This window comes from Globicephala melas, chromosome 4 (assembly GCF_963455315.2).
Source record: "Globicephala melas chromosome 4, mGloMel1.2, whole genome shotgun sequence".
In the NCBI taxonomy this organism is placed as follows: domain Eukaryota; kingdom Metazoa; phylum Chordata; class Mammalia; order Artiodactyla; family Delphinidae; genus Globicephala; species Globicephala melas.
Window position 1 is genome coordinate 92,155,027 of NC_083317.1, and position 19,388 is coordinate 92,174,414.

The 19,388-nt window shown below is 36.9% G+C and overlaps 1 protein-coding gene across 9 annotated transcripts in view; it reads right to left on the bottom strand.

Annotated features, from left to right (window-relative positions):
• NLGN1 (neuroligin 1) overlaps window positions 1–19,388 on the bottom strand; it is an 890,617-nt gene that overhangs the window by 41,456 nt on the left and 829,773 nt on the right. The window lies entirely within an intron of this gene.

The window sequence follows — 19,388 nt, forward strand, 5'->3', positions numbered from 1 at the left end:
ATACCTTTCTTTTGCTTGATAATGTTTTTAAAAAGGAAAATATTTTTTTAGTTTTGATGTTTTCTCCTTTTTTTTCCCTTGAGCATGGTATCCAGACCTGGAATCTGTCAAATTATGAGTTTTGACTTGTTCTTAGTCCTACTCAGTCAACTTTTCAACTGGCAAAATTCCCTTCTTAGATCTAAGACTGAATAGCTGGTTGATGAACGTGCTCCCTGACCTGGTTTTCAGCAGTTACAATTTTACAGACTGCCTCAGTCTCTAACATGCTAAAACACATAAAGAAATAATAACTATTGTATTAGCTAAGATTCTTTTAATTTATAAGAAAGGAAAATGTTTAAAGGAATCAAGCAAAAAAAGCAACAATAATAAAAGGAATTTATTGGGTCATATAATAAAATAACTAAAAAGTAACTGACATCATGCATGGGTTAATCCAAAGGTTTAATCTCCTCTACCATCAGGACCCTCTCTTGCATAAATTCTAGATACAAGCAGCCAAGAGGATATCAGTATAGTACAAATATGCTAGATGCCAGGATACAAATTCTCGGATTTGGGCAACACATTCTGCCTTTTAGCTATAGGTATGAAATGGGTATGTAACTAGCTGGTAGGTTATCAAAAATCAGAGCCGGGACATTTCACCCACCCTATTGAGTAGTAAATATTCAGTCAGTGTAGATGACGTTCCATTTGAGAATAAGAAAAGAAAATTAGAGACACTGAGAGAAAGAGACAGAGAGAGAAAATATCTGCATGACTGAGAGCCAGTGCTTATCTCTAAAAATTTTTACTATGGGGATTGGAAAACAAATATGGACAATACTACTTTGCATTCTTTGTGTGGTACAAAAATATATAGTATATGAAGTTGGATTAGGAAGTTGTTATAAAGATAAAATAAGTCTGAACTGAAAATGCAATCTGCAAGGAGGAAGAAAAACTTAAGAAGCTCCCCTATAATAAAGCATAAAGGACAACAATACAAAAACAAAGAAAGGAAAGAAATTAGAGTTTGAGAAAATGGCTATGTAACCCGAGAGTTATAGATATACATTTTAGAGGAAAACATCATCAGGGCAATTGCAAAGAAGGCGATTAGCAAGTGCAAATTAGCAGGGCAAAAATTTAAGTACAATGATGATATTTCCCTGAGTTTAAACATCAGTATTATAATGGCCTAGAATAAAAAGAAACAAATATATAAACACCTACTAGAACAAAATGTTTGAATCACAAGTATAATTAATACATCCTACTGTCAACTATACAGGTAAAAAGGTTCCCCAGAAAGGAATGAAAGTCTGACTAGCAACTGACTACTTTGAGACATGAACTATCTGGAGACAACTAAAAAGGTGCTACAGAGTTTCGAGGGCAGGATATCAACCGATGGCTAAAAATTTTTATCCTAATTAAATATTTATGCACACATGAAAGCAAAAGAGTGAGAATTTCAGATATGCTTGGCTCAGAAATTATGTCCATTTTGCAGATATTACTTAAAGATGAATTCCAGCTGACTGAATGACGAATTAAAACTCAGAATTTAAAAACTGGAAAAATGTATCATTAAAGGACTGGTGTGATGTAAAATTATAAAACATAGTTAATACTCTAAGTAATTGTGGCTTTGGATAGACAAATGAATAAAACATAAAACATTACTGGAATAGAAGCTGTTTAAGCTGTAAATAAAAATTAATGTAAAATTTTAGGTCTAAACAAGTAGATAATATTAATAAGGCCTTTGAATGGAGGGCAGCAAATAAAGGTGGAGATAACGTATTTGAAATTCTTCACATTAAATTAGGAAAGCAAAAAAGACTTTATTTAATTTTTGACTTTACCCGTGAATTAACTATAATATAACTATTGTTTCTAATTTCTTAAATGCAACTCACTATTTAGATCTTCTGCCCATTTTTGGATTGGGTTTTTTTTTTTTTTTTTTGATATTGAGCTGCATGAGCTGCTTGTATATTTTGGAGATTAATCCTTTGTCAGTTGCTTCATTTGCAAATATTTTCTCCCATTTCTGAGGGTTGTCTTTTTGTCTTGTTTATGGTTTCCTTTCCTTTGCAAAAGCTTTTAAGTTTCGTTAGGTCCCATTTGTTCATTTTTGTTTTTATTTCCATTTCTCTAGGAGGTGGGTCAAAAAGGATATTGCTATGATTTATGTTAAAGAGTGTTCTGCCTATGTTTTCATCTAAGAGTTTTATAGTGTCTGGACTTACATTTAGTTCTTTGATCTATTTTGAGTTTATTTTTGTGTATGGTGTTAGGGAGTGTTCTAATTTCTCTCTTTTACATGTAGCTGTCCAGTTTTCCCAGCACCACTTATTGAAGAGGCTGTATTTTCTCCATTGTATATTCTTGCCTCCTTTATCAAAGATAAGGTAACCATAGGTGCGTGGGTTTAACTCTGGTCTTTCCATACCATTCCACAGTATGGAGGTTCCTTAAAAAACTAAAAATAGAACTACCATATGACCCAGCAATCCCACTACTAGGCATATACTCTGAGAAAACCATAATTCAAAAAGAGTCATGTACCACAATGTTCATTGCAGCACTATTTACAATAGCCAGGACATGGATGCAACCTAAGTGTCCATCCACAGTTGAATGGATAAAGAGATGTGGCACATATATACAGTGGAATATTACTCAGCCATAAAAAGAAATGAAACTGAGTTATTTGTAGTGAGGTGGATGGACCTAGAGTCTGTCACACAGAGTGAAGTAAGTCAGAAAGAGAAAAACAAATACCAAATGCTAACACATATATATGGAATCTAAAAAGAAAAAGAAAAAATGGTTCTGATAAACCTAGGGGCAGGACAGGAATAAAGACACAGACGTAGAGAATGGTCTTGAGGACAAGGGGAGGGGAAAGGGTAAGCTGGGAGGAAGTGAGAGAGTAGCATTGACATATATACACTACCAAATGTAAAATAGCTAGTGGGAAGCAGCTGCATTGCACAGGGAGATCAGCTCCGTGCTTTGTGACCACCTAGAGGGGTGGGATAGGGAGGGTAGGAGGGAGACGCAAGAGGGTGGGGATATGGGGATATATGTATACATATAGCTGATTCACTTTGTCATACAGCAGAAACTAACACAACATTGTAAAGCAATTATATTCCAATAAAGATGTTAAAAAAAAAGCAGCTCACTAGGATTCAAGGTACATGTTTTTTTGTGTTTTGATAACTGATGTACCTCAACTGCCTAGAACATTTCCTAGCATATAGTAGGTGCTCAATAAATATTAGTTGAATGAATTAATGAACTTACTTTTAGAGTTAGAAGCACAGTGTGTATGTGCATTTACTTCTGTAGATTTGGAAATACCTGTACTCACTGGAAAAGTAAAAGTAAACCGAATCCATACAATAAAAACTACTAAAATAAAGATAACTAACTATCAGGAATTATAACCGAGATAAAGAATAGAAAACACTAAAGCTAAAATACATACAGCCAGGAGAGTGGCGATGATAATACATATAAATAGGATAAATTCTACTTTTAAAAGATGAAGAATTTCTGACTGGTTAAGAAACAAAATCCGAATACATGCTGATTATAAGTAGCATGTAAAAAATATAAAGGTCAATGGATTGAAAAACATTACAAGGTTAAGAAACTAAAAGCAAGCATTGAGGGCAGTATTAAATTTAGATAAAGTAAAAGTCAAGAAAGAAAATATTAAATAACATATTTATTTCCTAAAGAAAAATCCACATTTTGGATCAGAGTTATAACCTACATTGAAAATAGTTGTCATGAATATTTACATGACAAAGAGAATAACATTAAACCATATAAAAATAAGCCTCCTAGAAATATAACAATTTTAAAAATTAATAAGGAAAACACTGGTAGAAGAACAATTATTTTAGAAGAATTTTATGTAACTCTTTGTGCATTTGACAGACTATGCAGTAAATATAAATGGGCACAGAGAATTTGAATTACATGATTTGAATTTTGTGATGTTTGGATTACAGGTTGGATTAATTTGCCTGTATTATACCATAAGCACCCTACAGAGAACACAAGTTCAACGACCTATGTCATATTTACCAAAATTGATCACATGCTAGGCCCCAAACCTTTGTAGATTTCAAAAAGCATATCAATAATATTCATTCCATCATTTATTTATTACTATTCATTGAGGGTCTACTATGTACCAGCAATCTTCCAAGCATTGGAGATACAGCCATGAACAACACAGACCAACTCCTGCCTTCTTGCATTTTAATTTTAGGTGAGGGAGACAGCAGTAAACTAATAAGCCAGTAAATATATTGAATATCAGAAGGTGAAAAGTTCTACAGAGATCAATAAAAGAAGGGTAAAGGGGAACAGGGGGTGATGATTTTGGAAGAGTTCAATTTATTCCTTGTCTGTTTGGGTCATTTTTCTCAAATCTATTCTTAGTTCTGCTCTTTAAGAGAACACTATTCTATTTGGAATGAAGCCTTTTATAATTTTATATAAGCTATCTGACCATCATACAGAGGATAAGTTAACAAATCCACACTTTTAGTATTCAAGTAGCAACCATAAATCCTATTTTTAATCACAAAGGACATAAATCAATAAAATAGCAAGCCTATTAAGGAGGATTTTCCATTTTTAATTAAAACACATCCCCTATTTTACTTTCTCCGGGTCTTAGGAATCTGAAGTTATGATGTATCGGACCAGGATATTATAAGAGATAATAGGGTAACATGTACTAAAAAAGGTTTGTTAAACCACTGAGCTGGAGTCACATTATCTCACACAGATACAGAGAAGTGCTGGAGTGTGAAGAAGTAACTGAATTAAGAAGTATGTGCTCTCCACTGTTCCTTTTTCCTCACACCAGTTTCACTGAAGTTAATTATTATCACTGCCTAGAACTGAGGTCTCAGCCAAGAAGAAAAGTTCAGGGGAAGGAGCTGGAATGAGTGGGAGTTACAGGTTTTGAATATACCAAGGAGGGGTAAGGAGGTGGACAATTCTTGTTTAGTTCCCGGTTTCATTGGGTTAAATGTTCTCAAGAGTAGATTTCTAAATGAATTTAGGGGAGACATCCTTAAACTTCAGAACATATGAATTATGAATTCTCAGCCCAAGTCAGTGACAAGGTTGATAAAATTCCGATCTAATGCTCTTCATGTTGGTTTGATGATGTGTTAATGCTACAAACAACAAACTAGCCATCATTAGAACGATGAGAGTAACGAGTGCCTTTTTTTTTTTTACACAGTCCAGCAGGATGGGATATAAAACATGCATCAGAGGAAGAAATGTGAAGGGAAATTGTTTAAAAATTCAAGATACAAGATAATTTTAGGAAGAGAAGGTTTTCTTATATATTTAAAAAGTGCAGTTATAAACTGCACAATTTTATTTTACATTAATTTGGTGCTAAAAGCATAACTGAGTGATTTAGTGGGGCAGGACTAAGTTTCATATTCTTTTATTCACATGAAGCTTAAAGTAGATTACTGAAAAGAAATACAGAAAATTAACGTTTAAATGCCCACATAAAGAATAAAAGGAAAGAGAAACTATATGTCAACTTGTCATAGGCACAACCAAAAATAAGCTAGAAATTAGCATATAATACAGATTGTAATAAATACTGAATTTGCATTATTACCAAAGAAGTAAAAGGCTGGGGTGGTAATGGTGACCACTCTTCAGAGATTTGTATTCACTAAATGCCATCTTCAGTGCCGGACACTCTCGCGGCTGAAATTCCCATACTTGCAAATCATTCCTTTGGCTCCAGAGAATGAATACTCATCTAAAGGTTCAGCTATCACTATGCATAAAGCCAAGGAATGTGCAACTCCACAATTTTATAGAAGATCAACCCAGTCTTAGAAAGGCAAACCCATTTCTCTACATAACTGCCAGGAAAAGGAACCTTGGAGGTGGAGTCGAGATAAGGAAAGAGGCAAGTGTGGAGCACGCCAGCACTGGCGAGGCCAGCTTGACTTAGAAGCGATATCCCAGTTTGGGGTTCTGGGGTGACAGAAAGGTATGAGAGCCCTGGATATCAGGAATCATGAGTGTGGAGACCCCAAATTAGGGAAGAGTGATACTTTGCAGAGAAGATGGAAAATACCAAAGGCAAAATCCTCACCTTCAATGCCACTCGTCAATGCCATCTTGTTGGCAGCCTGCAGTCTTGAACATTGAAGGCACATTGTTTTGGGAAACTGTGGAAGAGTCTGTTATCCAGACTACTTATCTCCCCTCACTTCTACCATAAGTATTTCTTTTTTGTCGTAAGTTAGTCACCCATATTTAGACTCCTAAGGCCCTAATTTTCTCCATTCCCCTTTGTAAATCCACCATTAACAAGCTGACTCATTGGAAAGACTGATAAACATCAAAAATTAAATTTCATTTACTAAATATTCATTTTTGAGCACCAATTCCTAGGTACTCTGGGAAACAGAGACATATACGATCCAGTCTTTGCAGATCAATAAGGAACACAGACCTACAGTAAAATATAGTATGAAAAGTGTAACAATAAAAGGTGTAGAAAACAGTGAGGTTGCACAAAAGAACTAGGGAAAGATTCCTTAAGGAGCTGATATAGCTGGTTTGGGCAGGATAATAAAAACAAAAGCTAGCATTCGTTGAGTATTTTCTATGCTGTTGGTAGAAGCCATATTATGAAGGATCATATGTGCCATCTTAAAAAGCTTATCTTTTAACCTTACACCATGAGGAATTGAAGAAGGGCTTTAATAAGCAGGGGAAATAGGTTATATGGATCTTCTGTCAATTTGGCATCCACATGGAAGGTATTTTGGAGAAATGTAAGGCTAGAGAGAGGGAATTTATTTCAAAGGCTATTGGATTACTTTTAGTGTGGTATGATGTCACCTAAAACTAAAGCCATAATAATGAGAAGGGAAAATAGTAGACGGTTTGTTGCAAATAAACAACAGTTTAATCTGCTACTCTTCGAGGTATATTTGCATAGTTTCAGGGGTTACAACTTCACTAAACTAGGGCATTTTGAGAATGAAAGGGGACACTATTAACAATTGTATCTAGACAGGAGGTATAAAGCAAGAAGGACTATTCTAGGTAACCTGTTTAAATTAGTTTTAAGAAACTAGTGGTAAACTGACAGAGGTCACTTAAGGGTGGAAAGGAAAGAAACACCTCAGAATACCTAAGATACAAGTGGTCAGCTCTGAAAGACTGCCCTGCTGAAACCTAACTCAATGTGTTTTTTGGAAAGCAGAAGGTAGATGTGCATACTTCTTCATCTATGACTATCAGATATAAAGCTACCCAACATTTAGAAGCTTCCAGACTTACTGTAACCACTAACTTTTCACTGGGGCGATTTCTCAATACCACACACTTCCCCCTGGCTCTAGTATACTCTTCCTTGGGACATCCCCTAGTTCTCTCTGAGCTCCTCAGAGGGACAAAGCTGAAGGGGCAGAATATTCCATTAACCCAGCTGGACTGTAACTGATACAGCAGAAGCTTTCAAAAAACTCTCAGAGTTTGAGCAGCATAAAATTTAGCAACAAGTCAGATGTGCTTTTGGGCTGCTGCTGGACAGCAAGTTGACACTGAGATGAGAGGAGAAAATACCAGAAAACACTCTGTGCCAATGGAATTTCTTCCCCTTTGAATTCATTAGAAAACTTCCTGCCATGTGGATTAGGGATTAAATTAATTTCCATAAGCCAACCATATGTTAATATTTTTGAATACTTTGTTGTGTTTCATAATGTCATTTGTAATCACATTTCCATAGTTTTAAAAGGCATTTAAGTGACAGTAATAGCAGTACATGCCATTGCTGGAGAATTAGGAAAAAGAAAACTATGAAAATGAAAATAATTATCCATCATTTCTTCATCCGAGTACCTACTGTTAAATGATAAGAGAATTTCTTACATTTATATACACAATATGTACAAATTTCATTTGGCTTTTTCATTTAAAATTGTATCAGAAATAATTTCTTATACCATTAAAGTCACTTAAAAGTATAATATGTAATAACAGGATAATACTTTGTCTTATAAGTGTACTATAATCTATTAGCTATATCTTTATACTTAAACGTTTAGATTAATGACAATATTTCACTAAAACCAATATTGCTGAAGTAAACAGCTTTGTTCATAAATCATTTTTTTCTATATTCTGATCTTTAGATTTTTAGTAGTGAAAACACTGGGAAGAACTCTATTCATATTTTAAGGTAGATATATATTATGAAATTTCTTTCAAGAAAGTTTATATCACTTTACACACCAATACTTGTGAATGTTAGCTCCATATCACTGTATTAATCTTAGCACTGGATATTATAATTTTTGTAATCATCTCTGATAACTTCATGGGGGGAAATGGCATCTCATTTTCTTTTAATTCATATTTCTTTGATTTTTTAGTGAGGCTGCAAATTTTCTCATGTTGTTCATGAACACATTTAAATTTTCTTGATTGAAATTTTCCAGGAAAATATTCATCTCAATTCTCAGTCAGCTTTTGAGATTGAATGCAGTGTTTTTTCAATTTTACACTTCTCCAATGATGGGGGCTCATGAGGCACAGAGGAAGTTGCTGTGCACACAGTGGGTGTTCAAGATATATCAGGGTGAGAGCCTTATTTGAACCTTGCTACACTTTCACCTAGGAACATGGGAGGCCTTCACGTGAAAGAAAATCTTCTGGAAAAAGTGTATTGGAAGACTATAATGAAATGGGGGAAAAAATTTTTTTTTTTTTTTTTTTTTGCGGTACGGGGGCCTCTCACTGTTGTGGCCTCTCCCGTTGCGGAGCACAGGCTCTGGACGCGCAGGCTCAGCGGCCATGGCTCACGGGCCCAGCCGCTCCGCGGCATGTGGGATCTTCCCGGACCCGGGCACGAACCCGTGTCCCCTGCATCGGCAGGCGGACTCTCAACCACTGTGCCACCAGGGAAGCCCGGGGAAAAATTTTTTAATGAGAAGGAATTTAAGCACTTTTCTGAACTTCTTTTAATTCATCAATTTAGGATGAGTGTGTTTCCTGTCAAATTAATATCACACAAGAACTGGAGGCTCAAGTATATTCTGCTCAGACAGGAGTGGAGAGATAGGTCCCCATATGCAGGCAATATAAACAGGCTTAGGGAAACCAGGCCTAAGAATCAGTAGTCACCTTCCTACTGAAAGAAATCCTTCTAAAAGTGGTATCACAACATCACAATTACAAAAACATGAAAATTTATTATATCCTTTTGTTCTTATTGAAAACTTCCTTGAATTAATTAGCAAATCCTACAGATACAATATATATATCTGCTAGTTTTCTTTTTAAGCATTCATTGGTGGGAGAACTTTGCCTAAGACAAAGATCTGAAAGAAAGTGTATTATACCTCAAATCAAGCAACTAAAACAAACATCATTCCAATTTTATTGATTTGGGAATTGTATAGTTTGATTTTGTTACAAATTTGTAAACTGAGAATTTGAGAAGAAGGGGAAAGGGGTTGGGTGGGTGTATATCATGAGCCAGGCCTGATGGAGATCTCAGTCCCAGTTTAGTCCCATTTGAAACACAAATTTTAAGAAACTTGCCCAAGATTACACAGTTAATACGTGGCAGACTCATAATTAAAATCTACTTCTGTCTGGCAACAAAGCACATTTTCTTTCTGTCTCTCAGGTCTATAAGTCCTTTAGAAATAGTAGCTCATTTAATTTTCTTAATAATTCTATATGGTGGGAACTATAATTACCCCTAGTTTACTGTGGCGAAGTTAAAACACAGAGAGGTAAAGAATTTACCCAAGGCCACACAGCTAGTAAGTAGCAGAGCTAAAAATTAAAATCCAAACAGTCTGAGGCTATAGTCTGTGCAATGAACCACAATGTGCTATGGAAGCAAATGGAATCGCTGATCTTCAGTGGGAAGAGGACACTACAGACTAATTTCTATGTGGTAACACCCTCCAGGAAATTATCAATGTGTGCTTTATAATCTATATAATACAAGTCTACCTACATGATATTTGTGCTATTTCTTGGTTCCCACAGAAACCTCACAGACTAGAAAAACCATGTTATTATTTCATCACTAGATTTGTATAAACATACTTATTGGGAGCAGGCATACTCTTAAGAAGAGCTGTGGAAAGGATGGGCATATTTCATGCTACAGTTTGAAATGATTTTTTTTTTTTTTTTTTTTTTTTTTTTACGGTACGCGGGCCCCTCACTGCCATGGCCTCTCCCATCACGGAGCACAGGCTCCGGACGCACAGGCTCAGCGGTCATGGCTCATGGGCCCAGCCGCTCCACGGCATGTGGGATCCTCCCGGAGCGGGGCACGAACCCGCGTTTCTGCATCGGCAGGCGTACTCTCAACCACTGCGCCACCAGGGAAGCCCTGAAATGATTTTTTTTTTCACCTGATGTAGATAAAGGGCAAATGGAATTTTATTTGCAGGAGCATATCATTGTGGAATTAAAATAGCAACTATGTAGTTATCACATGCTGAATAGCATCTATGTCACACTTATTTTCTTCAATAAGTGGTGCTGGGAAAACTGGACAGCTACATGTAAAAGAGTGAAATTAGAACACTCCCTAACACCATACAAAAAAATTAACTCAAACTGGATTAAAGACCTAAATGTAAATCCAGACACTATAAAACTCTTGGAAGAAAACATAGGCAGAACATTCTATGACATAAATCACAGCAAGATCCTTTTTGACCCACCTCCTAGAAATAAAAACAAAAATAAACAAATGGGACCTAATGAAACTTCAAAACTTTTGCACAGCAAAGGAAACAATAAACAAGATGAAAAGACAACCCTCAGAATGGGAGAAAATATTTGCTAATGAAGCAACTGACAAAGGATTAATCTCCAAAATATACAAGCAGCTCATGCAGCTCAATATCAAAAAAACAAACAACCCAATCCAAAAATGGGCAGAAGACCTAAATAGACATTTCTCCAAAGAAGATATACAGATTGCCAACAAACACATGAAAGGATGCTCAACATCACTAATCATTAGAGAAATGCCAATCAAACTACCGTGAGGTATCACTTCACACCAGTCAGAATGGCCATCATCAAAAAACCTACAAACAATAAATGCTGGAGAGGGTTTGGAGAAAAAGGAACTCTCTTGCACTGTTGGTGGGAATGTAAATTGATACAGCCACTATGGAGAACAGTATGGAGGTTCCTTAAAAAACTAAAAATAGAACTACCATATAACCCAGCAATCCCACTACTGGGCATATACCCTGAGAAAACCATAATTCAAAAAGAGTCATGTACCACAATGTTCATTGCAGCTCTATTTACAATAGCCAGGACATGGAAGCAACCTAAGTGCCCATTGACAGATGAATGCATAAAGAAGATGTGGCACATATATATAATGGAATATTACTCAGCCATAAAAAGAAATGAAACTGAGTTATCTGTAGTGAGGTGGATGGACCTAGAGTCTGTCATGCAGAGTGAAGTAAGTCAGAAAGAGAAAAACAAATACTGTATGCTAACACATATATGGAATCTAAAAAATATAATTTTTTTTTTTTTTCTTTTGCAGTACGCGGGCCTCTCACTGTTGCGGTCTCTCCCGTTGCGGAGCACAGGCTCCGGACGCGCAGGCTCAGCGCCCATGGCTCACGGGCCTAGCCGCTCCGTGGCATGTGGAATCTTTCTGGACCAGGGCACGAACCCGTGTCCCCTGCATCGGCAGGCGGACTCTCAACCACTGCGCCACGAGGGAAGCCCTAAATATGGTTTTGAAGAACCTAGTGGCAGGACAGGAATAAAGACGCAGACATAGAGAATGTACTTGAGGACATGGGGAGGGGGTAGGGTAAGCTGTGACGAAGTGAGAGAGTGGCATTGACATATACACACTACCGAACGTAAAATAGATAGCTAGTGGGAAGCAGCCACATAGCACAGAGAGATCAGCTCCGTGCTTTGTGACCACCTAGAGGGGTGTGATAAGGAGGGAGATGCAAGAGGGAGGAGACATGGGGATATATGTATACATATAGCTGATTCACTTTGTTATAAAGCAGAAACTAACACACCATTGTAAAGCAATTATACTCCAATAAAGATGTTAAAAAATAAAAGATATTTTACATCCTCTTATATACATGGTAAAGAAAATACATTGATGTCTTTAGTTTTGTTTCCTTAGTCCCTACTATGTAGTAGGTATCCTACAAGTATGTGCCTTTGGGGATGAAGGTAAATGATCTACGCTAACAGAACAATGATTAGACTCATAATTGAGCCAAATCTCTGTTATGTGGAACTGCATGACATTTGATTTGCAAAAGTTGTTCCATCTGACTTTACAGGAAGATACACTGATGATGTATCATTTTAATTTCTCTCCTGAGCACTCACTGGAAAACAGTAGCAAATGACAAGGTTGTTTATTTGTTACAGTAGTGCTCCTCCAAAATCAAATGAACAAAGGTAATCTTAATTTCATGAATCAATTTTCTTAATAAATACCTACATAATTAACTGAGGAATTCCCTTTGGAAAAGCCAACTGAGAAATGATTTCAATATAAGGAAATAGAAAGAGAAAAAACACAATTCTGAACTAATATCAAACTTTCTCACTACTATCAAATATGATGTAAGAACTTTCATAAGTATACATACAAATATATATTAAAAATCATTTAAGGGCTTCCCTGGTGGCGCAGTGGTTGGGAGACCGCCTGCCGATGCAGGGGACGTGGGTTCGTGCCCCGGTCCGGGAGGATCCCACATGCCGCGGAGCGGCTGGGCCCGTGAGCCATGGCCGCTGGGCCTGCACGTCCGGAGCCTGTGCTCCGCAACGGGAGAGGCTGCAACAGTGAGAGGCCCGCGTACCGCAAAAAAAAAAAAAAAAAAAAAAAAAAAATCATTTAAGTATATATAATGTGCAAGTAATGTCAGATTTGATTCTGTTATTTGTGCTCATACTCTGGCCAAATTTAATGGCAACAAACAAAATTATATTTTTAATACACTTGGTATATTTGTATGACAAATAAATATTAGATTATGATGATAGCATTAATTTCTTTTTCCATCTCTGTACTTTAAATATAATTCCACTTGAATTAATTAAATAACACTATTTAATAAATATTTTTAAAAGACTTGGAAATCTAGGTTCCAACACTTGAAATATTTACCACCAGACATCTATTAGTCTTTAAGAAATTTTCTTTGCCTTTTTTGGTCACAGTTTTCTCATCTGTAAAATAAACAGGTTGAACTAGATGAGTTCTGAAACTCTTTTTCTGTTATAAAAATTATACTCTTAAAAAATATGACTACACTGATAAATTATGAAATAATTGGAAGTAAAAATAAAATAATTATATGAAGTGTTATGACTACTGTGTGCTGTAGATAAATCAAGAGGAGATTAAGGAACTGAAAACATTCAAATGAGTTTTGTGAACTTCCATTGACTTTTCTAATCTTTAGATTCCTCCTTACTAAAATGGAGATGATAGTAAAAATCTTAATTTTTTTTTTCCCCAGTAAGTAGCAAGAGTGGGTATTCCCTTGGGTGGCTATGTTTTAGTCACAATTTCAAGGAATTCGGTTGACGTAATGAATTCATTGTGTTTAAAATTACCTAAGTGTTCAATTAGCTAATTGTACAGGTAATAAACATTGCCTTATGTTTTTCATATACTGTCTATGTGAACCTGGCAGGTAAGTATAACAATTGCTCGTTCCCATTTACAAATTTAAGTAAAGCCTATGAAATTAATCCTTATTATCCTTAACTTGCCTATTATAAACCTTACTAGACCTAGCCTGGAATTATTTTCAATATTTGAGTCACTTAAAGTCAAGGATCCTATCTCTATTTGCTTTTAATTTTTGTATACCAGTAACAAATAACCAGGTCTTTAAGATGTAACTTCATTAAAACACATGCACTCCTTTGCACCTGGGACAAATGGAAAAAGTCATCACCTCCAGAAGTGAATAATTCCCTGAACTGCCAATTTGGATAGAAAGGCCATAATCAGGCAGCCCAAGAAATGGGGGGAATATTCACAAAGGAACATTTCAGCAAGTCACTTCTTCATTTTAGTGTTGTTTTAAATTTTAGTGGATGGTATATAGCCCTTTTTAATTGAGTAACAGACATACAGCACCTGGTCCTTATGTTGTAAGATACTTAAAAAGTAGGGGAAGTAACAATAAAATTCAATGCATCATGAGTTTAGTAAAAGCTGAGCTCAACAAAAACTAGCCTAAAAGCATCTTATATATTGTCTTTAATAGTATTCCAATGTTACAGCAATATTGAAAGTCACATTCAAACTAGAACTTAAAATTACCACTTCTGTGTCATGCTAACTGAACCTGGAAAACAAAAGAAAAACAAAAGAAACAAAACACAACTCTGGAGAAAATCCCTCTCACAGTATGGCCTGCTTAGCTCTTCATACTGAGCTAGGTCAAGGTCTTGCATTATATGAGAAATGGATGGTCACAAATACACCTCGATAATGAGGGGGGAGCAGCTAACAGTCCATCTCTTCCCTCTAGATAGTATATGCCTTTAATTAGAAACCATGTACTTTCTTAGCATCCACGATCATTTCCTAGCTGTGCTTATAAAGAACTTCCACGCTCTCTTCATAACAGAGACAATTCCAGCCATCTGTCTCTTTGAACAGATTTTGATGATCCAGGGGGTAATTAAGTCTTGGTGGCCATTAGTGAGTTTCAATTTTATTTCATATAGGAAACACGACATTCAGTATAAAGGAGAAAACTATATGGAATTTTGTGATGATGTCTACACAACTTCTAATAAAATAAGGTCTTTATGCTTTTTTGCTATATTTCATACTGGTATTTCTGCTCTAGAAATCTTTTCCTTGATGTGCGTAATATATCTTGCTTTTCTAGAGTTTAATTATAGTGACACACACAAAAAAACAAACACAAAAAGGACTCAAAATACCCCCCAAAATGAAGATACTTCATGGTCCTAACTATAAACCTTGTTTTTCTGCACCCTTATATTTCGTTTTTTTTTTTAAAATACCCATTCTTTTTTAAAAAAATTAATTAATTAGGGCTTCCCTGGTGGCGCAGTGGTTGAGAGTCCGCCTGCCGATGCAGGGGACGCGGGTTCATGCCCCGGTCCGGGAATATCCCACGTGCCGCGAAGCGGCTAGGCCCGTGAGCCATGGCCGCTGAGCCTGCGCATCCGGAGCCTGTGCTCCGCAACGGGAGAGGCCACAACAGTGAGGGGCCTGCGTACCGCCAAAAAAAAAAAAATAAATAAATAATAATTAATCAATTTGTTGGCTGTGCTGTGTCCTCATTGCTGTGTGCAGACTTTCTCTAGTTGCGGCGAGCGGGGGTTACTCTTCGTGGCGGTGAGCAGGCTTCTCATTGCGGAGGCTTCTCTTCTTGTGGAGTACGGGCTCTAGGCACGCAGGCTCCAGGAGTTGTGGCTCGCGGGCTCTAGAGCGCAGGCTCAGTAGTTGTGGCGCATGGGTTTAGCTGCTGCACAGCATGTGGGATCTTCCCAGACCAGGGATCATACTTGTGTCCCCTGCATTGGCAGGCAGATTCTTAACCACTGTGCCACCAGGGAAGTCTCCTCCCTTATCTTTCTGACTTGCAAGAATAATCTAATAATAATAATACAAGGATAGACCAACAGTACAAGGCATATTGCATCACTTTGGCTGTTTATGTTGCAAGTTGGTTGGACCAAATGCTGGTTGTTGAATTTCTTCTCCCCTTGCCCATTACACAAATTGAAAGTCCATGGGATCTCTGGAAGGGTTTAGTGGCATCTGAAAACCCTTAAAATTCTGGGCATACTTTTGTTTGTCTGGAGAAAAAGGCTATATTTTTCATTAAAATTTCAAACAAGATTCAAAACTCCTGTCTTGGGATTTTTTTTTCAGAGTATTATATTGTAACTAACATCTCAGACTGCACAGACAGCCCTTCCCAACTCAGGTATTGAATTAATGAGATACTTAGGACTGTTGTCATTTTCTGTTCTGGGAGAGGGGAAAAGGGCAGCAGAGATGAGGAAAGAACCTGCATCAAACCTAAAATAACAACAAGGGCTACTACTTGGAAGGTTTGGGTTTTCCTTTTGATTCAACCTCTGAGAAGCTCTCTGAATTTGGACACATCAACTGTCCCCTCTTGGCCTCAGGTCCCTTACCTCTAAACAGAGTGTGCTGGGCTATATCAGCGATGTTCAAAGCATGTTCTGTGAAAAATCCTGGGGGTTCTGGAAAAGTATTTGAGTGACTCTCCAAAGATGAAAGACTAGTGCAAAAAAAGTTCAGTTAGCTTCACACATCTCCTAAAGGGAAAGGTAGAGATGGTAGATACCAGATGAGTGTATGTGTATACACTTGCTTTCTGAAGACAACAGCTTTAAGTTAATTCCTTTGGATTTCCATGTCATCCCTTTCTTGAGATGTTGAAACTCTTCAAACTTCTAAAATATTTTATATTTATAATTTTATTAATATTTTATATTTAGATCTATATTTTATATCTTATATTTATTAGTTTACAATTCTGTTTCCTCTGCTGGATTGTAAGTAACTCAGGAGAGGCATTATTTCTTGCTCATATCTAGAACCTAGAAAGTGGTGGATATATGGAAGGAGAAAGATAAGCAAACATCATTAAATAATGTATGCAACAGGATGGAAGATGGGTTAAACGTCATGAGACAGATAAGAGACAAGCAGCACTATCGGAATTATCATGCAATAATAGTCCATGCGGTGGGATAGACAGTTGGGGTTAAATTCGAGAGATATTTAAGAAGTTGAATGCTAATGACTTGGTGGCCAACTTGGTAAGAGATGTAGGAGAGTCCAAAATAACTTTTGGATTTCTGTATTAGGGTCTCATAAACCAGGAGAGAGAATACAGAAGGAAGAGCAATTTGGAAGTAGTGATGATTTGTTACATTATGGTCATGTTACTGGGAGCGCCAAGTCACGCAGCCCTTTTGTGTCTCTGGGTATACTTTGTGATTTGAAATGCAAAATGCATTTACTTCTGTGGAAAGAAGTCAACAAAGTTTGAAAAACATTTCTTGGAAAAGTACACATGAGATATTCAGTTGTCAACAAAGTACTTGTTCTGGATCTAGGACACATATTTAGAAGTCAGCAAAAGACATCTGGCTGCACACACTGATTTGAGAGTTACCAGCGGGCAGGTTGGTTAAAGGCAGGTGAGTGGGTGAGATTAGGAAAAGGCAAAATGAGAAGGAAGAAACCCTGTAGAATAACAATATGAAGGGACTGACAGAGGAAAAGGAAACAGGGAAAGAAAGTGAAAGTGAAGGAAGAAGACCAAGCTTGTTAGGAACTTAATCGCATGTGATACTTTGGTTTAGTGCCAAAAAAGATTTGAACCTTCCCTTTATCATCAAGGACCAAAAAAGGCATTCACCAGATTAACAATAAATATAAAAAGCAGAAGCGCACACTGATTTGGCACAAAGGGAGAATAAAGCGCATATTTAGTTAGGAAGGCAAGGGTAGATGTGGGAGGTTCTGGGGGTGGGAACAATGTGAAGTTGTCAGCTCTCCTCTGATCCATGTGAGAACCCTGTGAGGAGAAGGTAAAATATTCTCAGTAATATATGGAAGAAATATAAAACCCCCGAGGAGTCGAGATTGGCTACTCCCCTCTCTGGTGGCACAAACCATGTAAGAATCCCAGCAAATAAGTTCCATGAAACATGAGAATTGATTTTGAAAATGTGAAAAAATGATGAGTGGTACATTTTAAAAAGTAAAGTATGACCTTAGAATAGTAAAAGGCTAAGGGGAAAAGTGATATTTTCAAATAAACACTTCCATTTGTATCAATTCAACAACTCTGTATGGTACAATAGATACAAACGGCAACTGGGATTGTCTAATCAACACCTGGGAAGAAATGGAAGAAAGAAGTGGATCCGTGGTGTGCATAAGGGAGATTACATTTACATGTGTCTTGTGAACATGAAAAATGGAAGAGAATTGCAAACTCAGAGAAAAGAAAACTTTGCTTGTCCAAACAGGAATCTTATTTGGCCATATATATTGACTGCGCTGAATCTAATGAGTTCTTGTGCCAATGCAAAGTGGACCCCAAACCTAACCTAGGAACCTTTTATGCAAAAATATGATTAAGTGAGACAGCACCATGTTGATTGTGAAATAAGAAGTTATTTACTTTGCAAGCCACATACTACGTCGGTTTACTATATGAAATAATGTGTGCACAGATTGGGGCAGGGAGAAGGCTCTGATTTATCAGTTTTCTAAACTTTGAATCAGATTAGCGTTTGCCTACCAAGTTTCTGTACACAGCAGAAGAATGTACTCTTAAGCCTAGAAGTCTTTTGTTAGTTGAAGTGCTTGCAAAGTAAAATACAAGAAGGAATTCACAATCTGCATGAGTTTTTCAGAAAAGAAAATGTTTATGTATGTCTGTGTTAAGTACTGCTGCTCCAGGAAACTGGTTTTAAATAAACTTCAAGGACTGTTCATGACACCAAGAAGTTGAGTGACTTGTCCAAGGTCATTTGGTAAATCTGTGTCATTGTTATAATTGGAACACAAGACCACCACCCATTTGGAGTCTTTGCTGTAGTCACTGTCTCTTGATGCCTCTGACTTTATGAGGATAATGCTATAGAAAAATGACTCCTGTAAATTCTGTTGTCAGTCAGTAGGAGCTGGCAAAGCACCCGTGCTGATGGCTTTCTTGATTAGAATGCAGTGCAAACAGGCCCACACTCTGGCTTGTAAAACAAGCTAAAGTGTCGCCTGCTTCCTTACCTCATCATTTCTAGAATGGTACTTATCTTTCAAGCCACAAAACAGTACTGATGCCAAGGTCATAAAAAGTATTATATGGTTCTCCCTGCCATCTTTTCAAGGTGGGCTGGCAAAGCAGAGGACCACAGACAGAAAAATGGAGTAATAAAGTTTAAATAGTAGGCAATAATATTAATCTGCTGTGCTGCAGGTTAAGAGATGGAACCAACTCCCTGCAGTTCTAATTGGACTTTCCTGTGTTTCCTACAACCCTTAGGGCTTTACCCTGATAAGTCCTATTTTTGCTTGCCATTTATTCCCCATGAATGACTCGCTGTAATGGATTTATGTGTAAAAACACACAAGTGCTTGTACTGCCATAGAATTATTTTGTGGTTTTCTTTGCAGATTGCTGGCAAGTTACTTTCTAAAAATCAAGTAATTAATACACTGAATTGCTGGACTGATTGCTGCCTAAATATTTCATATGCATAATAAGATATAC